Below are 27,981 nucleotides of genomic sequence, written 5' to 3' on the forward strand. Positions count from 1 at the left end.
CTTTGACACCAGAAACTGGGGCTGACCTTTGGTTTAGGCTACCAAAACACTTTGGTTGAGGATGAGAATGGTCAAAAATAAATATTGAAGTCTTGCCTTTTTCAATATTTGACCAAAACTATAATCTTTCCCTGACTTTAACCAAGTGCTTGGACTAACCACAACCATGCTTTAGCTGCTATGAGTGTATATAACAGGGGAAACACATAAAATATGTTGTCATTCAGCGTTTTGAAAATGCAAGCAGTGGAAACATTTTGTTGCTTTGAAGACACATAGACTAAAAACATTTCCTCATTATGGGTGGAGGTGATCAGGGTGGATGGTGGGTGAACAGAGCGCAGGACTGAGACCCTTATGTTTCTGCTCTAGGAGACAGAGTTACACTGGAAGAAGTAAAAGGAAATGGGAAAGGAAGAACACCTAAGAAAGCCATTTGCAGAACTTTATCTCTAAATATCTCCTGAATTTGACAGCTAGGATCATACATACCGCCGTGTGTGTGTGGAGTCTGCCTATTTGTGACATCTCACACTCTGATGATCTCAAACCCCAATTTGCTACTTGAATTTGCAGCTGTTCCGGTCCAATTGCATCTTCTCATTGACTTTGTATGTAATTGCCCTCCCTCTAAAAATGAGCTTTACTTTCAGTCTGAACACACTATAACAGTGTACACAAGGGCAGACTGTTCCTTTAACTACATTTTAGATACTAGATATATTGTCTCTCTACACCTTCCCAATATATTACAGATGTTGTGCTTTAATACTGCAGCACATGTGGACCCTATCCCACTGCCGACCTGTACCTGCCTTCTTCCACAGTGACAGTGTGTATCTTTAATGGTGACAGTGTTTTGTTTTTCCTGTCTCTGGGGATAGATAATGGGGAACGCTCCCCCCTGTGAGGCGAACGGGCCAGAAGAGGCTCTGTAAACATGGGGGAATGAAGATTAATCACACACTGGAGATGGTGTTCCCACTTTAATAATCAGTATTGATTACTGTCACCTTACATCTGCACCAACAGCTGCTGCGAGGCGGGCCCGTCGCCCAAGGCTGGTCCACCTCACACTTCCTCCATTAAATCATTGTGTATTCAGTGGAGAATAGTGAGGTTAGCAAGAAATGCATGCCAATAAATATTCTTTATTGTTTATCAAACAATAAAATCACATAAGCATACTTAAGTTGTACCTTTTCCGCCACACAGTGCAGCCCACCCCCAAGCTCCTCAACATGAATGTTTATTTTTAAGGTTTTGCTTCATTCCTGTTGGTCACTTTTGGCCTAAATGTATCAGATTTAGCATTTTGTTCCCACAGACTAACCACCCTGACCAATGTGACCATACAAACAAACATAAGAAAAGTTATCATAACAATTGCTTTAAGCACTTAAAATGTACGGATGTATGGATATGCCTTATTTATTATTTTGTCATTTACAGTAGCAGCTAGATGATTGTGGCATTGGCAAAAGCTAGTTGATGCACAACATATTAGCAATGTATGGTGTCTAGGCAGGTTTAATAACAATTTCAAATCTGACTTCATTTGTCCAATTCAGGCCCGCTGTAAACTTTAAGATGTTCGACTCAAACATATCGCAGCCTTGACAGATTTGTTCATTAATCACAGAAATGAAAGCACAGAGGCAGAAACTGATATCACTTGAAAGCAACACAAGGTTTTTGTAGCTAAGATGACAACAACATATTTATTCATAAGGCAACACAGTTATTATCATTTTTTTTGAGTTTTCTCTTATTTATGTGTGTTTTTTTCCAGTGAACTTGGCTTTAAGTAGGGGGAGAGGCAGATTTTAGCATCTAGGATTAAAGTGATTTCTGTTTGCAGAACCAAAGTTACACAGTAAATTAAATCTAATCTAACATTATCAAGGCGCTATTTATATTTTGCATGTGATGATTTGGCACCCCCAACTAGAGGGTTTCAGAAGCTTCAGTGGCAGACTAATGTCATCCTCACGAAATGGTCAACATGTTGTTGCTGACTGTTTTAAAGGGGAGTCAGAGAGGTAACAAAATTAATGATGTTTTAATCCGAAGCCTTTGGGAAAAACTTTCGGAAATGACCAAACAATAATAGTGATTCCTAGTGCATCTGTACTATTGTCACATTCATGTCATGTTGCTCTGCCCATCAGTAACAACAACTGAGTCTTATAGACAGTTGCAGCTGTGAGACTTAGATATAGGGAATTTTTGACTGCATGAAAAGAAGTATACGCAGTATCAACAAATATGTGGCAAAATGGCTTAAAAAGAGCCATACTCAGTGACGTGATTACAACCGTCTTGGAATATTGTGTGAACTCTCCCAAGTTGGATGAACAAGAGGCTTATTTGTTTCTCCAATTCTGCGTGAATGTAGCACACATACTGTAACATTTGCTGGAAATAGAGCACCCTGTTAGTGACTTCAGCTCCTTATATGGGCACTGACAGTACTGTATTATTTAAAATTAATGAATTTGGTCATTTAGATTAATCTCCTTATGAAAACAAATCTTTAGAACCCTCAGTTGTTAGTAACCTCAAAGCAGCAGGTGTCCTGCATGCACTGATGGTGATCCAGGCGTGCTGAAGACTAACTATGAATACAAACTGTTGAATAAGTGGTGCTCTGCTCTGATGAAGGTAATATATTTTATTCTGTTTGCAAGTAAAGCGTGACTCCTGAATTCTTTCATCAGTGCACCACAGATCATCTATACATGTGATTAGACTGCAGAGAAGTCTCACATGTGCAGTCTTTCATGTGTCCAATCGAATATAATATGTTTTTATGTGTTTCCGTGTTTGGAATGTACTGCATGTTATTAATTAAGAATATGGCAGCAGTTTTTTTTTCCTTCCTGCAGATGTTTGGGTGGACTGAGGGGTTGACAAAAGCCTATTCATTCCCCTCAGCGGTTGTTGGTATTAATCCTCCTCCTGTGCAAGTTTTTTTTTTTTTTTTGCTTTCTGAATAAATAATACTTTCTTTCCAGACAGTCATGGGACATTAGAACAGTTTTCAGTTTCTTATAAGATGGGCAAACAAATCAGAAATGTATGATTTCTCATAGACACTGAAGAATTTGCCACAGCACTCTCAAACAAGATTGTCCACGGTTACAACAACAGTGATACAAGAGTGTGGAGAATAAATAAATAAATAAATAAATGAAAACAACTTCAATAATACCTGACCTCTGACCTGAGGCTGAGGCGTGCGGTTGTGAAAGGGGGTTTGCACAGACACGGGGCTCGTGGGTAATGAGAAAATAACAGCAGTGGGGTTTCTCTGAATGAGAACATGGAGTGTTGTGACCCCAGGACGGCCTCTCTCCATCTCCAGAGCCCGGGGCAGGAAGGCCGGGAGATTGAGAGCCAGTTGGCATCTGCACTGTGTCGATCTAAGCACGTACAAAAAAACTGATGTGGAATATAACCGGTTGAGTGCAGCAGAGATAAAGCCTAACATGGAAGTTGTAAATGGAAATACGTTACATTGTAGATAACAGAAATCAGGCTGTAGGTTTTTTTTTTTTTCAAAAAAGACAATCGATTGGAAACGTATCAGGTGAAATTTTACAAGTGAACTTAGGTATTGCAGCTGGGATCATTACATTTGGCAACAGGGAGAGCTGCGCTTTGTCTCCAACTTATTGTCCTGGAATAATTACACAATCATGTTGTCATCTGTAAGTACAAGCCCACACGCTTGGCCAAGGTCCATTAAAACTATTCAAAGAGCTACACCTCTCAGATAATTATGTGGCAAAACAACAGATCAATAAAACCATTTATTTGGAATGGGTTTTAAAGTGGAGTTCATTCACGCATTTTTGTAAACATCAGAGGTTGGAGAGAAAGGTGTAAGATGTGATGATTGTTGCTATGTGGGGACGGTAATGATGATGAACTCTCAGTCCATTCCACATGCACTTATTGAACGCGTGCCATTATTCACGTACTTAGAGGATGATACAGATGTATTCACAGCAGAGTCATTTGGAGAATTCATCTGCTTAAAAAAATGCAGCTATTCTTCCGTCTGAGTGCACAAAACTTGCTTGGAATTATTTGAGTTCTTTCTTAAAAGCACAAGGATGTGACATGTTGGCACCATGCAGTTTTACAGCAATACACTATCATGCTTTGGATTGACTGATTGGACTGAAACCTGAGTGGGCTCCTCAGAGCACAACAAAGCACAGCAACTCTAAGCTCACACATTCTGTATTCGCTGACTGGTGGGAAATCATAGAGAACGATACAGATAACTGAAAACTCAATAACATCTGTAATTTCCTCTATTAGTTGTTTTTCTTGCCTTGTCTTCACAATGTATATATATATTTTTTGTTCTAAGGCAGTCAGTATATATGTAGCTGCCTTTTAGATCCTGCTGTTTGATAGGAGTAAACAAGCAGAGGTGCTGTCACTATTATAACTGCTGCTCCCTTCCTATATTTACTGGTCACAAATAATGACGGTTTACCGTGCTAAAAATATGACTAAGTCTGCTATCATTCATATCGGAAATGTATCTCTGATTCTAGGTCAGCGCTCCTGACAGTGCTGGCTTCTCTGCCTGGGTTCCGAGGTGTGAAATGCTAGATGATTGCTGTCAAAATTGGGATGTGAGAGGAGAGAGGGAGGGGGGACAAGAGTGTAATTGTGTGTCATTTCACTCTGCTTATCTCTGTTCATAATCACCCCTGTGTGGATGTATGAAAATGTGCTCCTCCAGTGTCAGAAACATCTATCAGCATGTCTAACAGAGCCCCTGGTCAATGAAAAATGCATTGGCCTATTCAGATGGGATAGGGTGAAACATAAGCCTTCATACTTAGAATTCGCCATGTGAAAAAGAAGAAGCAAGCTGGTCATTGTAATTCATCTTTCACAATGACCCACCCCAACTGTGTGACAGAGAAACATAAAAGGAAATTCCATTTACTGGAATTTTTGGCTTTTTTGTAGGTTTTGCCATCATGTCCATCAGTTATGATAATATTGTGGCTTTAAACAAAACGCCACATAAGTGACACTGATTGGAAAAGAAAAACCCATAGTGTATAAATGAAGCTGAAACTCCAATGTGTCCCCCAAAAATGCAGTGCTGCTTTCTCTCTTTAATCAAGGCAAGCCAAGACTAACTTACCATCCAGAATAACTATCACTGACATTTTAGTAAAAAGATTGAATCGTTTTCTTTATCACATAAAAGACACTTATTTTCATTGAAAATATCAATCTTACTGATTACCTTTTGCTCTTCATGACTTGGCTCCAGATTATAGCCTATTTTAGACCTTTTGATCCCTTATGAACCTTTGCATAGTTTGAGATCCTCGGGCAGAGGTCTTCTGTCCCTTCCAGAGTCCAGGCTGAAAACTAAAGGGGACAGAGCCTTTGCCATCAGGGCCCTAAGGCTCTGGAACAACCTGCCTGAGGAAATAAGGCTGTCTGAGTCAGCTTTGTCTTTCAAGTCTCTTCTTAAAATGTACTTTTATGGGGACGCATTTCCCGATTTTACCTCAGCTGCTTGCTTATTTTACTTGATTTTATTTGTTTTTAATTTCATGTTTATTATTTTTAATTTTAATTTTGCATTTTACTCCCTTTGTTTTATAATGTGCGTATTTTATGGCTTTTAGTTTTAGTGTGTTTTATATGTGTTTTGTTTTTATTGTAAAACATTTTGTAACTGTGTTTTGAAAGGTTGCTATATAAATAATGTGTATTATTATGATTATGATTATTAATATTTTTTTCATTGTTCCCTAAATGAGTGAAACAGCACTCCCCTAGGTTGTAATGGCTCTTGCATGTCAGTTAGTCTGTGGTCAAAAAAGGGTAGTGTATCCTTATACAGTTAGCAGGTGAAGCTGTAATCCGTCTATTAAATAAGATAGTAAGCGGCAAACAGACTGATGCAGTCATTGTCTATCATGCGACAGTGAAACTTAAAAGGACAAGCGTCTGTAAAACAAACTCTTAGCTAAGTTAACTGTGAAGCTTGCAGCACTGTGGCCTCACAACAAATAATATCTAGAAAGTTAGTAACGTCACTTAAGGCTGGAATGCAGTGAAAGCAATTACAAAAACATTGTCGACACATGCCTGCGTCATAGGCTACCCCGTAGCCTACTCAGTCACTACTGTTGCGGCTGTAAAATGGTAGATAAACTGCGCGAGTGTCACACAGCCGCCGCGAAATGACTCGTTTCACTATCTGAAAATGATCCATTAGGTCCGATAACATTTGGAATGTCTAGAAGAGCCGCACGATTCAATTATTTTTATCCCCATTCAAGTTAGCAGAGGGCTAACCGGAAGTTAGCCAGCTTGGCCGGCGGAAGTCTCTGAGTGTACATTTAAACAGTCAGCGCGGGAATGTCTTTCCCGACATGAGATTTAAAAACGCCGTATACTGAGAAATACAGAGAGATTTATCTGGCCGTGGTATGCTTAATCTGCATTGTATGAAGTCGTTTGGCAAGGGCTTGAATGTAACGGACGTTCATTCATAAGTAAAAGTTCTGCACTGCAGGTTTAAATGAAACACCCGGGAGACTAAGCTGGCTAACGTCATTTTTCCAGTGTTGCCGTATGATAACTAGCCAGCAACTGAGTTTTGTCAACAAACCAACCAAATGACCAACAGCAACAGTGCAGTTCTATGACATGGATACTTCATCTCCATGAAATTAAAGAAAGAAGAAAGCGGGCTTTGACATCAGATAACGTGAGTCAGATATATCCTCTCTCTCTGTCTGTCTGCCTGTCTGTCTGTCTGTTTGTATTTATCCGTCTCTTTCTAGCTGGTTTCTTTCCTGATGATTAAATGTCCCGCAGTGTGTACTTAACTCCTTGCTGTCTGTCTTCTTGTTTATTATTGAGATTATATTCTTGTTTACCTGGGCACTGAGGCTGTTGTGTTACCTGCTGACTACATAGCCATACTGGCAGGGACAGAGCCTGCAGGGCTTTGAATAATTCAGAATTTCTCCAGTTTTGCACTTATTTGTAGTTCAGTCACCTATTGACCCTGTGTGTTGTGGATAAACCTGGCTGAAGCTCTGCTCGTTGCTTGGATTTAATCCTTCATTCTTGTTTTGTTTTAAAATGCGTTACAGTGTATATATTCCTTAGTGAAAAACTAACTAGAATACTGCCAACCATCTTGGCTATTTTTCTATTACAAAAGTTATTCAGTTTACTATGACCAAAGAAAACTGCAAAATGATCACATTTGAGAAGGTGGCACCACAAAATTTTTGCCCATTTTGTTTTGAAAATGACTACAACAATTGATTAATTCTCAATTTCTGTTGAGTGACTACACCTTTCAGCACTAAATGATGCATTGTCCTAGTTTACGGCATATTTATTTAGTTGACCTGTCTGACTCGGCATCTGAACATCTCCACTGCTAATAGTGTGTTTAGTATCTGAGTTAATTAAATTGGCCCCTCTAAAAGAACAGCTGGCCCCAGTCTGGCCCCTGAGGCTGACATGGGCTAGAACTGACATCACAGTTTACAGATTGACTGCCTGCTTTAACTTTGACCTACTGTTCTTGCTGTAGTTGTGTGCACCCACATGAGTGCACATTTTAGGTGCACTTTGGGTTTCCCTCAAAATAAAGTGGTTCCACTAGTGTTCTCAGATCACTGCAATTAATATGGTGAGTATAATGTTAGCCAAAACCCTCAAATTGAAATAAATCAGATTATCCTTTAATTGAAAGAAGGAAGGTGTTATTACTGAACTAACAGCTTAAAATAAAGGCGGATCATTAACATTGCTGTGGGCTGACACATTAGTGGATGAGTCAGTTTTGATGAGATACTTACATAAATTAAACATACGAGTTCCCCTTCGAGCTGTGATCTTTAAGAGTAATTATCAAACCAACATCACCATGATAAAAAGTTTTAGTGTCCTCTGTAGCCACTTCAAGAACAAGCTAACCCGTAATGGCCAATAGCTTTTAAAGAAGGTTGAGGATTAGCATTCATCTCCCTCTTTGCACAGAGTAATCCAGTGATAGGTGAGGGTGATCAGATTGTATCGCTCGGGCTGAGTAATCCACCTCACATGTTCCTTATAATAATTTCAGGCAGGTAATCAGCAATTTGCAATGGATTATCTTTTGAGAGTAACCTCGCCAACCCTGTTAATCTATTACGATTCACCCTCGTGTAATTTCATATTAAAGTGGGTGACAATTCATTAGGTGGGTGCAGCGGCTCCCAAGTGCTCAACGTGCTGCAATTACAGCCCATAGTGGAGGGCCCTGACCCTGGAATGGACCTGCAGTCACAATGACCAGTAATGATAATGGAAGTAGAGGACTGAGGGGACAAGATGGCGCTCATACTCTCAGCAAAGGGCCTGACTGCTCTGACTGGTGAGGACGGGGCCCCTTGTAAGTATTTAGCAAGGACACAAACTGGAACATTAGGAATGACCAGAGGAAATGGAGATCAGATGAATACTGGTTGTAGACTGTACATCTTGTACAAGAGGACTTTTTTTTTTTTTAAAGTCCAGGTGTTTAGTTTTGCTTGATTTTTTAACATAACAGCCTAATGACTTAACGGCCAAGATGAATGAGGCCAATACACGTTTTATAGCCCAATAAGATTAAGACATTACACCACCTAACATGTGATAATTTACTTTTAAGTATAGCAATATTCCATGAAGCCAACGTGTCATGTTTTTGTTTTTTTTTTATGTGGACTGCAGCCTTTAATTTCAACAGCTGCCATTTTTTTTTCTCTGTTTTCTCAGCTGCATGACCACACAGTGTTGCATTTCACTCCAGAAAATTAAGTGAGATCAGTGTTTGGAGAACTGAATCCAACTCTTCAGTGATGAATTGCATACTCAGTGTTAAGCAGGAGACTTACTGAAATTAATAAACATAGGAATGTATTCAGAAGATTAGAGTTGTCATGACGCGAGAGCCTCGACCTGATCTGTCTGGTGTTTTTTTTATCATGATGCTATTTGATTTATTGATAGGGTTAGACATTCCACAAGATGGAACATCTACGCATCCCCCTAGACGGGGACACAGATGCACAGGCATTTACTTGCAGGATCAAGCCTTCTGTTAAAATACTGAGGGAATGTGATGCTGCATAGTCTACCAGCCAGAGAAGAGCTACAGAGTCTGTTGGTGTTTTGAATTGTGTCTCATGAGTGGAATATAGATGACATCCTTGGCATTATTCCAAAGTCAGACATAAGGAACCCCATTGAGGTGGGATGAAATGAGAAGGAAGTGGCCCAACACAGGCCTTGCAGGATGCTCTGTATATCATATCATCTTCGATCTGAATGGGATCTGTTTCTCTCTCTCGCCTTGTGGTTGCCACGTTGATCAGCTGGCTGTAGAGAGCAGTGACACACAGCAATATGTTCTCTCTATATATGTGTCTGAGGATATTTACAGGCACAAAAATAAACTGGAAAAGATCTCCATCTTATCAAGGCATATCTTTGATTGAGTCCTAAAGCCTTATTAACCAAGTGAGTGGTTTTAATCCACACTGAAACTTATTATTTTATTTTATAATGAATCATAAGTGTAATATCTGTGAATCAAATTCCAAAAATCCAAAATTCATTTAACAGCATAAATGTTGTAGACAATTGATTTTCCTAAAATAAGTTCATCTTGTCAGAACGTATTTGCATAAAACAGGAGCAAACAGCTGATGTTCCAGTTGGTTTTACCTCCTTGTTCTTCTTTTCCTTTAACTTGTTCCTCACTTCACAGTTTACATTCTCCTGAAAGCACATTTTCTCCTGCGGTGATTGTGACAGACCACATGATCAGAGCTGATACCACGTACACTCGGGTCTGTTCGGATCCACTCTGGTATTGGACATATTGACATACAGACCTGAGACCAGATCCGATTAGACTGAGTACAGACATTCATGTTCTCCTCAAGATGAATCGTCATTATGTTTGATAATGTGGTGATTTGGATAGTAAGCATGATTTGTGACATCTCAGATAATTTGGTAAAAAGTCCAGTATGAAATTTTGAAGTGTGATGTGTAAACTTGAAGCCTGTAGTGAACATACACTGATAATTGACTTTTGAGTGAAGATGGAGACGTCTCGTGTCCAGCAGTGAAACTTTTGAAACTAAATATATTAACATATTCATAAGTCCTGGATTTTTTTTTAATGAGGAAGAAGGAATATATGTACTTAAAATAATTTTTAATCAGTGAACTGAATTTCTTTTTCTTTGGAAAACTCATATCAGACACAAATTATTATTCCAGTCAGAGTATTTTTATATTTCTGCAGTCTAACATTCATTTATATTCAATAATAACATACAATTCATGAACAAAAAAGACTAATTATCTTTTGCTATATTTCTCTTTTGATGTATTATATAAAGCACTATGAATTACGCGTTTGTGTGAAACGTGCTGTATCAGTAAACCTGCCTTGCATTGACTCTACATGATAGGATTTGCTCTGCTGTAGAGAAGTGAATTGTCTAACTTTCTGAAGACAGTATCGCTGTAGCAAAAACGGATAAAATTACTCACCAAATAACATAATAAAAAAAACAAAGAACTGAATTCTGAGAATATGGCATCGCCGACTACCAAGAGAATAGAGAAAGAACAAGAAAGCTGACTTCAGTCATATCGCTGATGGCAGCAGTTACTGACACAAGTTTAGTTTTCACCAAAGTTTAATTATACTCAAGCAGGCACCCATCGGGAGAGACGTGTCACAGCACCTCAGGGGGTGTTGAATCTCACAGGTTAAACATAGAGCGAGAAGCGTGGGCCGCCACTCCACCTGCTATTCTCCATCACGCTCAGCAGAATGTATCAGAGAGCGAGCGATGGACAGACACTGGCACAGACAAGCATGTGTACATACTGTATACACAAACATTTACATAGACATATGAAGAAAAAAAAGGATTTGTCTGGAAACAGGTGGGAGGCTGCAGCTCTCTGCTTTCATGTCGCTCCAGGATTCTCAGTGCTTAACATTCAGTGATGGAAAAGGATGGGATGTAACTGCCTTCCCTTCTGACACCCCAGACCTCTGATGCCTGTCACGACCACTGCATTGAACATAAGAGCGGAGAGAGCGGAGGGGGAGGAGAGAGACACAGAGCACAGCCATGTTTCCATCCGCTGTCAAGTAGATGTTATGTTGCAAAAACAAGCTAAAATGTACAATTTCTCCAGAGCTCAGTAGTGTTGTGACACTGCTGTCACTATATATCACATTTAGTATGTTGGTCATAGTCTATGCTACTATTTTAATGCAAACCAGACTTGAAACTCTTTTGTGTGAGAGGACTACCTAACCAGAGCTTTCTGGGGAACACATTCAAGGCAGGAGAACAATTAATGGCACTGAGTAGTCAGCGTGTATTGAACATTTTAACAAAGAGTAGAGGAATATTGGATTAACAGCAACACTTTTAGGGCTGCGGTCGATTTGTTGCTTACTGCCACTTCTGTCAGTTACTGAAGTTGTAAAACAGCGTCTGGGGCCTGCTGGAGCTGCTGTGGCTGGTTCAGTTAAGGCAAACGCTGCGATCCAGCTGTGATGGATTTTCTATGTTGCCAGTAATGCACACATTAAAAGAGTAAACATTACTGAGATATAGAGGAAAAAACGAATTGATTACATTTCTGGAGAGACTTTTGGGAATATTCTGATTCTCGCAAAAGCAGCAGGCATCGCAGTATTTATTTGCATCTAATTTGTCACAGAAACTGTCTGCCATTTTGGTTGCATGAACCAAATCCTGATTGGCTTACCCGCACCATGTCTGATTGGTCCTCTGTACCCGAAATCCTATCATGGATGCAGTGACATCACACTCTGGAAATGATGGGAGACAGCAGGAAGTAGCCAGGATAATTGGATTCACATACGCCTTTGGGCACAGTCTGGTTGACTGTGTCTACTTTATTACAGGTCAGTGATGGAAACCCAGCTGGTGGGACAGATAGAAGGCAAAGAGGAGAAGTTTCGGTGAGTTCACACCTAACACGTTCGGGGCAGTTTATTCAAACTCTGAGGCATTTACTCCTCCACTTGAGTTTGACTGTGCAGGTGACAACACTCAGGTGGCAGCCAATAACTGCATCAAGATGCGTGAAAATGCTTGCCAGGCTTTGCCCAAAAGAACTGTGCTGCAGTGAGGAGTGAGTGAGAAGCAAATCCGAGCCAGCTACAGGAAACAACCCAAAACACAAGTTTTTATGGGTGTGAGGAGACAGATGTTGCCATCTGAGCTAGCAGTTAGTTGTGTTTGGATAGTCTAGCATAACAAAATGGACTGAGGGAAAATCTTGAGTCATGCTTAGTCTCAGTTACTTTCTTTCAAAAAAAGCTAAATTACAGCAAAGAATGCAGGTAAGTCCATCATGCTTATAATCATGTGAGACAGACGGGGGGGGGGGGGGGGGGGGGGGGGTTGAGACTGAAAGTGGGAGACACCGGAGCCGATGAAACTCCTTCTTCAGTGATTCTGAGCCGCACTTCGTCCAGACTAGGAGTCATGCGGAGGGCTTAAGGCTAGCTGCTGCAGCTAAGCTTCTACCGCTGTTGATCTGTCGAACAGAAACAAGACAGCTGCACGGAGAAAGAGAGAGAGAGAGAGTAGAGAGAGAGAGAGAGAGACGGAGTGGGGTGGCAGTGAGGGGGAGTGAGCCAGGATTAGGAAGATGGATTTGGATGCTGGTGAAGCGTAGCCAAATGGTGAGAATTAAGGGAAAACAGTGAGCAGTAAGGCTTATCAAGGCAAGTGAGATTTAGCAAGGCCTGAAAGCGGTCCTCTGCTGGATGCTGGGCAGTAAAACCTGGCTGCTGCTCCAGCTGAGGCCCAGTATGCCTGACTGCGAAGAAGACTCACATCTAACCTCCCACTAAACACAGTATGCCTCAACATTTTGAAATCTGCTCAATTCAAAGCCCGTATTTGTTGAGAGCAGACAACCAGAGCTATAGGAGGAATCTGAGCTTCCTTTATAAGAAAACAGTGCAGTGATGTGTTCATATGATGAAGGAACATCCTGAATATATATACAACCTTCCAAGGTTGTTTGCCTCCTTGTTCAAATCTGCCTTTAGTGCAGTTTGGCTCCATCTCTGAGTGTCCATGGTTACAGCAAGAAAATAATTGAACCTATGATTAAATAATCATGTCTGCCTATTGAGCACGTTGAGGGTTTATCTTGAGACATGGCACTCAATGAGATGCACATGGAAGTCTGTTTAGGGATTTCATTTTTTCATGTAAACAAACTAGCATTGAAAAAATATGTTTGTGATTCTGTCGCTGGCACGCACACAGACAGCTCACGAAGCGAAAAACACCCGGTGGAACACTTTTATAAATGTAATTTTAAACTGACAGCCCTCCTGCGCTCTTCAAAAGATTTGCTGAATTTCCAGACATCACTGTCAACCTCTGGGTATTAGTGTCAGGGCAGCACGATACGGAACACCGACCCATTCTTTCCTTTGGCATAAAAAATGGCAAACATGCAAGATTTGTCTCATTTTAATATTTAGCACATGCCCCGTCTCCTCATATGTGTGGCCAAAAACAAACGTTTTCCATAATTCAACCAAGCGTAACCGAGAAATGATCCGTGACCATGTTTCTTGTGAATCACCATAATACCACCCCAGAAAGTGGACTGATTTTCCAAGTCAAGTTAGAAGACTTTGCTTTTTCATCTGCAGTCTGAGTTCATCCCTCTTTACTGAATCACTGAATGTCCCCTCTCATTACTGTTATGTTTGTGAGATCAACAATGCAACGCAAAGCAATGCAAGTTTTATGTGTTGTACATTTATCGTTGCACAAATTTAAGTAAATGAGAGGTTAGTAACGAACATAAGCCGTCATACATATCATTCTTCTCATGCGAACCGGCATCCCTTTAATTTTCACCTCGCTTCTTTACTAAATAAAGAGTGTTAGCTAATACCTAGAGGCACGCCGCAGAATAATTTACACTAGTGAGATGAAAAGGGTGTCAGGGAATTAATTACAGCATTAAAGGTGCAGATAGCAACAGTCTCAATGCCTCTGAGAGACGAAAACAGAGACAGAGAAGAAGAAAGAAGAAGAGAGAACGGTGTGTCGAAAGTTATCTTTACCCTGCAGCATAATGGGAGTGTTAAACACAGCTAAACACTTCAAAGTGCGATTCGGTACACGGAAAAGAGCTCAGCGGAACGACCTCTCCTTTACGTCTGGATGCAAGTACGGTTATAGATCACCTCCGCTCTCTCCCTCTCTTTCTTTCTTTCTTTCTTTCTTTCAGTTCCAACTTCAGCAGATGTTGCAGAGTTTGAATTCTGTTTGTGTGTGTGTGTGTATGTGTGTGAAGGTACACAGGAAGCCAATGCTCTTTCATCTCCAGCTGATTGCTGGGACGTTATTGCTTTGACTGAGGGTGACAGTAGCTGTCACGGCTGTCAAACGGCTCGGCCTGCAGCATATCAAACCGCAGGTTATAGTGTGACTGGTGACATGCTCAATCAGCCATTAAAGAGAAATCACTGTCAGTGGTACATGGCTGCTGACAATCAGTCATCACAGGGAGGAGGCTCATAGGTCCAATTGGACTCAAGGTGATGGCAAGGAAAATTTGTGGTTTAGACAAATATATGAGTTTTCTGATGTGCAGGAAGAGTATTGGTCTCTTATTAAATATTGGATATCAGCCAATCATGCGGTCCACTCTCAACATGAAATTTTTTGATTTCTGTCTGGTTTGTGACAGCTCTCACTCTTTGAAGGTCACTGTACGTGTTCTGTGTAGCTCTTCCCTATAGGATCCTGGGGGAGGAGTTCAGGGCCCTCTTAGGAGTATGTGACACCTGTTCTGGCTGGATTTCAACCTAAAGGGAGTCACCATACACAGTAAGTCGCTACGGTTACTTCCCCTGAGTGGCAAACATGCAACAGTCAAGTTTTGATGTTGATGCATGGAAATAAAAAAAAACAACAACTGCTAAATGACACAGAGATCCTGCAATCTGATTGACTTTTTAATATATGTTGTCACATCAAAGATACATTTCCATCATGTTGTGTTGCAGTGGCAGTAATCTAAATCAATCCAAGAGACTGTGGTAGCAAAGGCTGGAGATCGTGCGTGGTGCCGCATTAATGGTTTGTACACACACTTTCACAGTGTTGTGGCCTAAGTGAAAAAATCACAATTTGACAGACTAAAGTGTAGAGATTTAATTTTACACCAAGATGGAACAAAAAGATGAAAAATAAAGGTTGTGACAAATTAAAGTGTTGATTTTTGTAGGCCTGTGATGACATGCTTATCTCCCCATTTGATACTATCATGATACTTGGGTGCCGATTGAATTCAGAATCAATTCAAAACCGATTCTTGATTGAATGAATAGAAAAGGGAGCTCTATTATCAGTCTCTTGCTCCAGTATACTGTGTGCCAAACCACTGACTGGTGTCCTCAGTACACTGGAATACAATATGAAACATAATTGGCAGATAAGATTAATAGTCTGCAGTCTTTTCATTTTCAAAAGTTAACTGCATTAATGAATGAATGAATTAATTTGAAAGCATCTTACAGTCTCCTGCCTGTATGAGAATAACAAACTGAGGGGGAGGCGGAGTGCTCCACTGTGTTGTTATTAATGTCATGTGTCCAGCAGTGGGGAGCAGCCTCTCTGCTGCACCGTTAGCTCCAGGGAAAGCCATCGCTGTCAAAGATTCTGAGCGGCCACAGGGTTTTTGAGGTGAAACAGACTGAGCACTGAGTTATTTTCCTCACCTCAGAGTTGGTTTAAGTTGTTAAATGCTGCAGTCTGTGTTGGTCAGCGGGTCTTGTTTGTTACTGCTGATCGCTTCACAAGTTCACAATATACTTCACGTTCATCTCCCAAAGGTAATTATTTAGACATTAAATCAAAAACCATGCTTGCAACCGCTGCATATTTTGAAGATGAACTACAAGATCAACTCTAGCGTGTTTGTGCTGTAGACTGTCTGGGTGCTGCACCGTCCTCGCAGCTGAGTTCTGCTTTTTTTGTTCCGTCAACAACATGTGCCAGAATTTTCAACAAAGGAGTTAGATTGGCAGGAAAAACTCATCATCACCCATCTGAGAAGTCATCCGTGGAAACTGTTTGGAAAAGGGCAGGCACTTTCAAAAAATACTTGGCAGGTGATTGGATGAACCATCTGTCCATCATGAGCTAACTTCAACCCATCAGATCAATGACACATATGACATTGTAGGAGAGCTTTTGCCAAAGCCAGTCGGGAGAAGAGTGAAAACATCTTTTCCATCGAGAAAAGCCCTCAGTTCTGTTCTTTGTATATAACTGATAGCAGCATCCACACTAACCTCTTTAAGAGTCGCCAAGTTGTTTTGAATGAACAGTTGCCTCTCACTGTCGTCACACCTAAACCATGCCCGTAGTCACCAGTAGCTCCTCATAGGATCCTGATTGGGCTGAACCACTTGTGGTTTGGACACAAGTGCGAAACTTGAAGCCTGACGAGATGGATTCTTGTGTGGTCTTGTGATCTTGCGAATCCCGCTTCCTCGCAAGGTAATCTGCTACCCTCTATTACCCTGAATTGGAGAATATATGGAAAAACACATGAAAAAATAAGTAATCTTCTACTTTACTAAAACACAGTACTTAAGTAAATGCACTTAGTCACTTTCCACCACTGACCAGCCAAGTCTGATTTGTTGCTGTTTTCCTCCTGGTATCACAGCACAACCCATAAAGCACATAGTGACCCATTACTGTAAAGAGCTGATAAAGAAAAGTTACTCAAGAAGAAACAAAATAGTCTTAAATCCAATATATAAATGTCTTATCTAAAATGTTCCTTTGTAAAGCTAGCCCACTCTTGGTTTGGGAACAATAAACAAAACAATAAACTTTTCCATAAGCACTCCATAAAAGTTTTACATTGAAGGCGAAGTGAAAAACTTGGGGTCACACGTAAATCCAAACCAGTGCACACAAGACTGATGTAAGAGACTGAAATAGTCCCCAGAGAAATACCTTCAAATGCCAAGAGCTGTAGTCAGAGATTGAGTCCAGGTCTGTCCACAGTGGAATATTACAGTTATCCTGTAACACTGCACAGAGGGCCATGCTCCTCATAAAACATCAATTGAAACTTTCCGAATCACCCATGACTTACCCGATAGGTCAACTATAAACCAGCAGAGAGGGGCCTTTGAAATTGTGGGTTTGGTGTTTCAATTTAGGCCAGCCATCACGGAAACTTTTCAAACATGAAAGAGGTTGTGGACGGAGCCAGGTGGAGTGTCACGTACTGTTGCCGTGCCACTGGTCAGTGAAACACATGGAGGACGAGAGCTAATGTGGAAAACAAAAAAAAAAGTGTCCAGTACGATGGAAAAAAAAGAAAAAAGAGAAGAGTATGAACCCTAGGGTAAAAATACAAGGTGTCTGTCAAACATATTGCAAGGCTCATAAAAGCTCATTCCAGGGGTTAACAGCTGGCTGGTGGAGGAGGAAAGATGAGTTAAGGTGAGGGTGCAGGTGGAACAGAGGGGAAAAGCGACTAACCTTAATCCCCTAAACATTCTCCTGAAGGAAGCACTTTTTTAATTCCAGACTCATCCTTCCCTGGGGAGGGACTGTTATCAGCTGATTCTTTCTTCCTCCCCCTTCCCGTGTTTTCCTTTTCCTCTCCCCTCTCTGCGATGCATCTGCAGGTGTGATAAGGCAGACAAACGTTACCTTTACAGGGCTATTAAAACCATTTCCCCCCGCAGTTTTGAAATGATTATCGCCTTAGGCCCACGGTTACAGGTTAGCTGATAGCTCACCTCCATCTGCCCATATCTGGGTGACTCTTTGAGGCTTAGGGCTGGCTGGGTGGTTGAAGATTATATGCGTTTCCTAAACCGCTTGAATACCAGGGGAAAACGGCAGAGGTGGGAGGGAGGAAAAGAAAAAAGGGGTGGAAGAAATGAAAAGAGCAGGAGTCCTGACATCCACAATGCTGTGGTGGATGATAAGGGATACAGTGACAGCTCTTCCTCCCTCTGTCTGGGGCTTGGACTGACTTTATGTGGGACACATTGTCAGATAAAGGGCAATTGCAGTCATTCTTGAAGTAAGGCGGGTGATCTTGTTGGCTTTCAAGAATTTTCTACATTGTTCAAGGATATATCCTTAATTTGTTATAAATTGGATTACGGTAAAATATCAGTCTTGGTTCGAAACACCTCAGGCAGCAATTGTTACGCAGAAGAGTTTTTTTCATGCAAAGAAGAACCAAATTCCTCAAAAGACTGAAGCCGTCTCATTTACAGACACTTAAAAACTGCTTACAGTAGACATTTGTTAGCCGCTGAGACAGCTACAGTATCTATCCTCTAGTGTGGCTGCTTCCTGCCAGCCAGCACTGTCTCCCAAATCCTCTCAAGCATCACATCTGCTCCATAGAGATATCACCACCAACGCCAGCCACCGCTGGCTTCCTCCCATTACCTGCTCCTCACTTATCTGTCTGTGGTTGAGTGATGGTCCTCTTTATTTCTGCCTATTTCCTGCTGCTCATTAGAACATGTCATTTATTGGCAGCCAATCTGGGTCAAATCTGATCTTTTTTAGTGTCATATTCAAAGATGCAGACACAGAGTGCAAAAAGACAATGCCAGTTCAGATGTAATGAGGAACACTTTTCTTTTGAGCCATCAAGTGAGTGATTGATGCAGAGCTGAAGTGTTCATTTACTCTGTAAAGGTGCAAGCAGCCCTCTTGTAGCCACTCCGAAACCTTCCTAACAGACTAATCTGACAGCTGAGGCACTTAATTGAGGCAGCAACGACTATATATTAACATTAATTTAATTGCACTTAGAGAATTTCCTCTCTAATTGACCTTGGCCCCTTTACAGCATAATTACTAAGACCGTCACTTTTGCTCACCACAGCCAGACACGTTGTGTTAGGTCAGTGACCCTGCAATCTGCATAAAGAATTAAACAGGTGATAAAGCAGGGCTTACAACAGCCTAATGACGAATTATCAGCCGGTAGAACCTGCAAATTCATTTTTAATGTAAACCCTGATAACAAGTCATGTGGGAACCAGTAAGTATGTGGTTAATAAGACCAACTGGGAGGCATAAAGGTTACTGAAATAAAAACCAGCTGTCTTTTGTCTTTTTGCATTTGCACACACACATTATGCCAAATCGAAACTACCGAGAGCTGAAGCTGACATGAGTTATGGATACATGTTTTTATGGTCAATGCTAAATGCCAAAATCACTTGTTACTTTGGCATTTAAGATGAGAATAATCACTCTTTTGGGGGCAGCTAGTTTGCGCTTACGGAGGCATTTAAGACACCTAAATAAAGGCTTGGTTTATGATCAAGACTCCAATTGTAAAAAGTATAATTTCAAAAATCAATCTGCTATTGAGCTAAGAATGGATGAAGATGAAGAGTTGCTTCTTAGCAGTTTGAGGAGAATTATTTATCACTGGAGATGTCCACTGCTGTTTCCCTTGACCTTGCGGCAGACACTAACTTGTTATTCTATACAATAACATAACAAAGCACCTTTGACTCGAGTAGCTCCTTTAACCGGAGGTTCTTGCCAGTGGTTCACCGGAGGTGATTGGAACTGGTCAGCCATGCAGTCGAGAGCCTGCTGAGAGCTTTTCACCCCAGCGTTTAATGAGCTATGTTCAGGTCCACTCCACATCCATCCTAGTCCATTATTGGCTCCAAAAAGCTTTCAAAATGTCATTTGAGCACTCAGTCTACTTAACCAATAGCCTATTCATGAGAGTGCCAACGGTCCTTCTCAAAAGGGCCATTTGAATTGTGAATTCAGATTAAACAATAAAAAAAAAACTATATCTTGGCTTGGTAACTTGGCACACGGACTTGATTGATTGCTATGAATACTGGTGTCAATGTTCTTGTCACAAGTCAAAATATACTTCATAGGTGTTATTGTGACTGACCTGCTTTAAAAAACCTATAGGAAGATGACCAGGGCAATAACATGGCTGTAATTTAGCTCCCATCATCATTCTCAGTGCCCCACTTTTAGGTTGGACACTTTTTTTATTAAGAGAACAAAAACTGAATCGGTAACATGCTCTCAGGATTAATTGGAGGCCTCAAAGGTGTTTTAAAGCATCCGTTCTCCCCCGTCAGAGCCCCCAGGGGTGTTGTTTTCTCTGCCATGGTGTTATGAGGAAATTTCTGGTAATGAAAAAAACAACAGTGTGAACCTAGCCTGCAGTCCTGTGCTGCCTCCCTAGGGAGATGAGAACATCTTATGAGTGAGGCCTTTCAATAAAGGAGTTCACTATTAATCATCTCCCTCACATGTCCGCCCTGTCTTTCCTTTGTATTTCACTGAGTTGCCATTCTTTTCAGCCTGAAAAAAACCCTCTGCCACTACCATTCAAGTAATTCTCTTCCTTCCTGCCTCATAATATGGGATTATTGGCAAATGTATCTCTGCCCTGACTGTGAATGCCTTGAATACATGGAGTCCATCAACAATTAAATGGCAACATGGCACAGAATGGCTCTGTAGCCAAGCACTGATGCTTGCCTTGATACAATTATTTCATTTTGAAGAACCGATGCAATTAGATTTGGAACACGGTTTTCATGAAAATGGGAGAAATCAATGGCCTGGCCAAATGTTGGCTCTGATTCAGTCAGCGTAGTCCAATTATATACATCTTCATAGACATGATGTGTCAAACCTCATGTTTTCTAAGCAAACCAACAGAATTAGAGGGGAAGTGGTGAATGTTAAGTGGGGCTTTACACAAAATCATAGAAGCATTTACATATAAAGAGGAACACAAGGCTTAAACGCAAGAGTCATGACACTCTGATCTTAATCGGTTTAAAGATGTTTTACATTAAAACATTTATTAATGTTTTATTTTAATGTGAAAATGTAAGCAGAAGATGACAAAGAAGTTTCAGTCATTAAATGTTGAAAATAGAGATGTACTGTACATCTAGTCTAATCAAATTTAGGGTGCTATTGTTGGTTTGTTCTGAATCAGTGGATGAGTTTGTAAAGCTGTATCCCGTTTTCTGTTGATTCAATTTCTTTTTACACAGAAAAATCCAAGCAAACCAAAATGCATCACTAAAAGACACGTGAGAACGTTCACTCCACTCATTGATTCGATGTGTCTGTGGCGGGAGCAAGAACATAAATACAGGAAGTAGGTCCTGAAGAAGGTCCTATCTGCCCAAATATCTGGAATGTAATGTACTTTGTTGAGCTAGTCCAGGCTGTATCTTAATTCACTCTGCAGCTAACTGCTAGGCTAGCAACGGTTGATTTCGCTCATCCACATTCCAGTATGCAAAGTACACCTGGATACAGGAGCATGTTTAGTAGTTGTAGTTTTGTTGGATCATGTTCCCAACACAAACAAACCGTTGCAGAATTCATTTGGGGCCGGACGACACCACTTCCTCAAAGGGTCTTGGTATGGTTGCTTTGGTCCACATTCAAATACAATTCCATTGTTCAGACCTGCCCAAATGAATCATACCAAGGGGAAAATGAATCAGAGGCTGACTAGACAATGCAGGTTTGGAAATGCCATTACTTGATTTGTAGATGTGAGAACTATGTGATGGCAGGTCTTTCTTTGTATTATGAATAGACATGAGCTCCCAATGAATTTGAAGAATTATGAATGAATTATATCCTTATTAGTAAATTTCACACTTCAGAATTCATGTCTAATGTAAACTTCAGTGCCAAAGCAGGTGACTGTGTGTCCTCTATGTTAGTGAGATTGGTGTGGAGGTTGGGGATAGGTGTGTAGAGCGTCAGACTTTCATGCAAGAGACCAGAGTTTGCATTCCATTACAGACCTGCAATTAATGTTAATCTTTGTATTAACTTTAACCACAATCTTTTTCTAATCTGAACCAAGTGTTTTAGTTGCCCAACCTGAACCATGGTTGCCATAACCACAGTCTGTCCTTAACCTTAACAGTTGTTGCCAAGCACAGATATTGTAGAAAGTAAGAATTTTAAAAATGTTGGACATTTATAAAAAGATTTTTTTTTTATTCATCAAGGGTTTTGCAGAATTGTCTAATATTGACGTTCTTGTCTGGTGATAGAGGTGGCTCCCAAACACAAGACAAATAGATGTGTCAGTGACAATAAAAGTCCTCTTGTGAGATTTCCTGTTTTTCACTGATCAATTCAAGCCATCAAACAAAAGATATTCAATCAGATAGATATATTAAACTGTGTTTTTAAGCAAAACTCAATCTGGCAGCACTTGAGTGGCAGCTTTGTAATTAGCAAGCATCCAACCTTGCTGTCTAAAGAAACCCAGAGGAAATATATTAACTTGTTTGCCTGAATATGATTGGAAATGAAACATAATGGATAAACACATCCACAAGAAGAAATCACAATCATTATCATTCACAATCATGTTTGACATGGACTATGGTTGATATTTGCCAATCTCAAGTGTGTTTGGAAATGGTCTTTATCTGGTGTGTCCTGGTGACCTACTGGTTAAGACGCATGCCACAAAACCGCAACATCCGCGTTTTGATTCCAGAAGTGGACCTTTGTTGCATGTCACCACCCCAGTCTCTTCCATCCCCCTGCTTCCTGTTGATTCTTTCTACTGTCGCTATTGTAAAGGCATGAAATGCCCCCAAAAATATATGCTAAAAAAATCTTATCTTACTCGCTTTAAACTACATAATAAAAGTAACAATATAAAAATCTTGAACTTACAGTTTACTCTTTCTCTTCTTAAACAAATCAGGAATGGTCATCGTATTGACCTTGCTCTTAGTGATCAGTGGCAAAGTACTCACAAAAAGTACTGAATCCAGTCACTGTATCAGTTTCTAAGTGCCAACTGTTATGTGATCACTGTCTCCACTGCTAGACGGAGGTTTGCACTGAATGTTACACCGTGAGGGTGTTTGTGTGAGGGTGTGCCAACAAGTCCTGGTCATCATGACTTATTTACATTGTTTACTCTGGCTGTTCCCCAATGAGGCAAAGCAAGGGCACCACTGAAGGTGGAGGTGGGGGTGGCTGAGTGATTCAGAGGCCCGGAGCTCAACGGGGGCCCTGGAACATGCCAGGGATTTTACATATTTATAGAGTCAGAGGTGTTGCTTAGTGGTTGTGGTGCCCCAGAGGTCAAACTACAGTCAGATCATGGCATATAGTGTTACCTCATGCATGCTTTGTTAACCTCTACAAGTACTGAGAAGCAGAAACACATGAACGGCTCATGTCTTTGTTACACTGTCACCCATGCTGAATACATAATAGTGCATATGGATAGCATGTAAATCATTTTAGGATGTCTGTTTTGGGCTACTACTGTGGAAAGAAGAGTATTTTTGTCAAGTGAAAATTCCTAATCTTTTCTTTGGAGGGTCAGACTTGGTTTTTGGAAAACTAAACCAAATCTAACTATATCTGCAAGAGCCAAAAGCATGTTTGTGCTGCCAAAATCTGAATGTTGTGCTATCACATTTAAGAGGTTACAACCACAGATACAGCAGTTTCACATATGCTCTTTATGTGTACAGTGCGTGCCAACAGTTAATCGCACTATTTCCTGTAATTCCAGTCCCCTGGTGAGCAGATGACTGGTGCCCGAACAGCAGACTTTTTAGAGAATGAAAAAAAAAAGAAAAGCAACACACAATATCCTAGGCTCCACTGATGAAGAGCACATTTTCAGAAAGATTGATCTTGGGAAGAGGACCCGACATCAAAAGCTTTACTTAATATTTTAGGAAGGAGGAGTTATATATGTAAGGATTTCAAAGTCCTATATGTCTTCTGAATATGTTTATCTGGTCACTGTCCAAAAAACTGGATTTCATCAGGAGTGATTGAGGTAATTTTGCACGAGCTGCTTGTATGGTTTTGCATGTCTTAGAAAGGAAGTCATCTGAGCAGATGCCCTTTGCGTGTTGCTTCTGCAGGCTTCAACTCAAGAAGAACAGAAGAACTTGCAATTTAAATCTATTTTCAGTTAAATAACTTCATTTGCATGTGAAATGATGTAGTGTTTCAATGCCTGAACAAGAGCTCTGCACAGTGTACCAGTAAAAACTTTGTTTGGTTTTATCAGCTGACGTCAGTCTACATTGGTATGTGTTTTTTACAATTTATTATGTGCTGAAGTGTGCTTTTACGTTGTGTTTTTTTAATTGAATTTATTGTGTGTGTTTATCGTTAAACCATGACTGTGAGGCACATTTTCTTTACTGGAAAATAAAATTTGAATTAAATTTAATTCAAATGTTTTGTTTTGTTTTTAGGACGGCTAGCTTCAGAAGTTAAGTGACTATTACTTAATTCGTAAGGAGGCAACTTGAACAGACCTTTCCAAGCAAAGTTCTGTTCAGATCATATTTCCTAATTATCCTGACATACTCCAGACTACACGGTGCTAATCAGTAGTCGAGAGTGTTTGGGGCATGAAAGGGGCGGGAAAAGAGCATGGTGGATAATGCTCACCTTCTTAACCAAAGGTTTATTCTCAGTTGCTGTTGCCTTGGTGAGTCAACCCCTGCTGCGAGTAAAAGCGTGCTACATTATCAGTTCACCAGGCTTTGAGAAGCTGCAGCATCACACTGAGCTCAATGGGCTCCCCTCTTAGCGTACAGACGGCTGTGACGAGGCCCTGGTGGAAATAACACTAAATAAAATTCTTAGAAAAATTCTCTCTGAGGACGTGACAAAAGAAAGTGGGGCTACCTTGCCACCTGCAACGTCTGGCACCTCACTCTCATCTCTGCCAATTAAAAGGCTGAAAAAATAGCCAAGCCTCCAGGCTTAGTTTTGCATAATAACATTTGCATAAAATGAGACCATCTGTTTTGCAACCTTTAATTTTTTGACTGTGACTTTAATGTGTTAATGCTGTGAGCTCTGATTTGCTACGCTATTGATTTCCTTGTGGGCAAGGCTACTGAACAAAAAAATGAAAGAGGTCTAGATCCCTATTAAATAAAACACAGCCGATGCCACAGCTCAGTTTGCAACAGCATGACAGTTTGGCACATAATCCTAATAAGACAGTGACCTGATTACTTATATGCAAATTATGTATGTCAATATTGGCTGTGAGAAAATGACATGCAAGTCAAGATAATAGTTTTTTAAATTGGCTGCAGTTTTAATCTACTGTATGGTTAAAGGATAATTCTGGTTTATTACAATTTATGTTTGAAGCTTCGGGAACAATTTCAATTGGTTATGATAACATTGTACTAATCAAAGTAATTGTTGAGATCCGGGTCTTTGCTGTGTCCAATGGGGCAAGGTCAGGAAATCAGACCGGTTGGAAACAGGCCAACAGCTTAGCTTAGATGATCTAAAAGCACTTTATTTGGAGGCAAAACGAAAAATGACCACACAGAAAATTTGGGTAAAATCTTTCATTCCTCCTAAAATCTGTGTATGCACAGAAGTACCGTACAGTATATTATGTTTTTCTCATCCAAATATGAATGGTTAATGTGGCATTTATGTGGTGTCAATATAATTGGAAAAATGAGTTCCTGATTGGGAAAATTAACCTAAATGGTCCCTCAAGTCAGAACAATAACTCGGAAAGTCTAAAGTTGCTAAAGCAATATTTTAGTGGTTTTAGGGAATGTACTGGTGCAGCATCAAGTCTGAGACAAAATACAACACATCTTTCAGTGTAGCATCCATGTTGTTTCCACATTACGACTTAAAAGCTCATAAACCCACCTGAAGTAGGAAGAGCAACTTCCCAACTCTCGAAATGGGACCATCCGAGAAGCACATGAATGCAGCATCGCCTGAGGGCCTATTCAAAACCTGTTAAAATGTGTGACTGATCATGTTTCTTGCCCTGTCTGACTTCCTTTTAGCAACGTTACCACCTTCACAATTCTCAGCAATTCTTGCTTGTGAGTGAAATGTTATTAGTATCAATAGGAATGACAGCCAAGACTATGTAAATGAGTTATCCTTTAGGAACATTCACAGTGAAGGGTCAGCCATATATAGCCAGTTTGTCTTTGCAAATGGCAAAGTGATGTAATACTACTTTGGCATTGTGTGTATGTGTGTGTGTGCATTCATTGTGTTTGTGCAGACTGGTATTTGTTGTCATGGCATGGAGTACATCCCTACATCCATGGTGTTTCGTACAGTCTGCCTCAGATAGCGCGTCTGCTCTCTCCTCGTCTCGGCACCGCAGACTCGTGTTTAAAACCAGCCAGCACACCACTGGTGCAAAAGGGATGATAGATTCACAAAAAATGAGAAATTAAGCAAACGACAGAGCGTGAACACTTCCGCAGGGGCTCGATAGGAGCTGATGACCACTCAGCAGAAGCTCACTGCCATGCGTGTCTCTGCAACTGCCAGGCACTATCTAAATGTGCCTCGTAGGGATCTTCAACAGATGGTGGACATGCGGGACAACCCTGCCTCAGAATTTTATTTTTATTAAATGAAAGAAGGTTATAACTATTTTAAAATGTACTGCATCTCCAGGTTTTTGATACTCATTGTTTACTCTCCCCTGCTCCGATTCATAGTATGGTCCTCGTCCCTGGTGACCCAGCATGCACTTCACCTCAGGTTGCCATTACTACACATCCTACAGCAAGCTGCTCGGTTGATTAGAGAGGCTCACCTAATTAACAAAAGATCTGCAATGCCCGTCTCACAGTTTGCAGAGGAAGGATGAGGGACCATCTTCGCCTCTGAGGCAATCAAGCTGACAGCCTTCTTGGTGACTCCTCGACCACAAAGCTTGTTTTGAGATTTAACTTTGCATTTCTTTATTTATTTTTTTTATCACAACAAAGGCTCAAGTTAAGCTCTTTACTCAAGAAGAGGCATGATTTGAAATAGCTGGCGGTTGTCATCACCACATTTCCAGATCTGCAATCACTTTTCTTTTATCTTCTACGAAACGCTCCTTATAGGATTAAAGCACCATATATTTGAATACATTACTGTAAAAAGTCAGTCAGAATGATATGTTTAATCTCATAGCTGCCCCTTTATGTTCATATTGTTTTCTTTGCTATTACAGTTATTCATATTAATTTTGGACACCTCTCCAGATTCACACAATACTAAATTATAATAATCAGAGAAGTATAATTAGGCCTACTATAATTAGGAAATTAGAATTCAAATAGTAAACCCTACGGTTCTGTCTCTGCAGCTCCAGCCTGGTTGTACCGTCTCTATTATTGACATCGTTTACCACCGAGGTGTCTCACTTTTTTAATTCAATGGTGTAAAAACAGCTGCAACACATTGCTCATAGTCCCCTGCAAAACAATTGTTACCATTCCAGTAATTATAATAATAACAATTAGGCATGGGCTTACTGGGCAGAAAATAAGGATGCAGGCCATACGGTGAGACTTCATCAAAAATTCTGAATATGAGATTGACTTATCAGCTGGCCTGTTGGGTGCAATTCAATTATCTCTTTGTTTTGCTGCAGGGAATGAAGGGAGTAGATGGAAACGCAACACAGAGTGAAATAGTGGGAGACTGCTGGTACCGATAAAAGGTCACAGCGTGAAAGAGAAAAGTGATTAGCAGTAAAACTAATAGTTTGTGGAATATTGTACTAAGGGAGCTATTTGAGTTGTTTTGTTTCAGTTGGAAATGGGAGTTTTTAAAGTATTTCTTTACTAGTGTCTTTTGGAAACAACTTCTCTTCATTTCTAATGGGAAATTGTGGTCTCCCTGCTGTGTTTCCTGCATTTTGATGTTCCAGATCACATATCAGCAGTTTTTTTCCCCCATTCTTTTTTTGCAAAAGCTTCTTTAGAAATTAGTTCCAAATTGTTTTGTCTACAGAACACTAGTG

The 27,981-nt window shown here is 40.5% G+C and overlaps 1 protein-coding gene across 7 annotated transcripts in view; it reads left to right on the top strand.

The window, feature by feature from the left end:
• Positions 1–5,922: 5,922 nt before the first annotated feature.
• nrp1a (neuropilin 1a) overlaps positions 5,923–27,981 on the top strand; it is a 187,658-nt gene continuing 165,599 nt past the window's right edge. For 3 of the 7 annotated variants that reach the window (XM_042398657.1, XM_042398659.1, XM_042398660.1), the window contains exons 1-3: positions 5,923–6,766; positions 12,014–12,070; positions 14,878–14,978. The gene's annotated coding sequence lies outside the window, so the exon portion shown is untranslated. The remainder of the gene's footprint in view (positions 6,767–12,013; positions 12,071–14,877; positions 14,979–27,981) is intronic. The other 4 variants (XM_042398662.1, XM_042398663.1, XM_042398664.1 and 1 more) reach the window with 2 other exon arrangements.

This window comes from Thunnus maccoyii, chromosome 21, assembly GCF_910596095.1.
Source record: "Thunnus maccoyii chromosome 21, fThuMac1.1, whole genome shotgun sequence".
Taxonomy (NCBI): Eukaryota; Metazoa; Chordata; class Actinopteri; order Scombriformes; family Scombridae; genus Thunnus; species Thunnus maccoyii.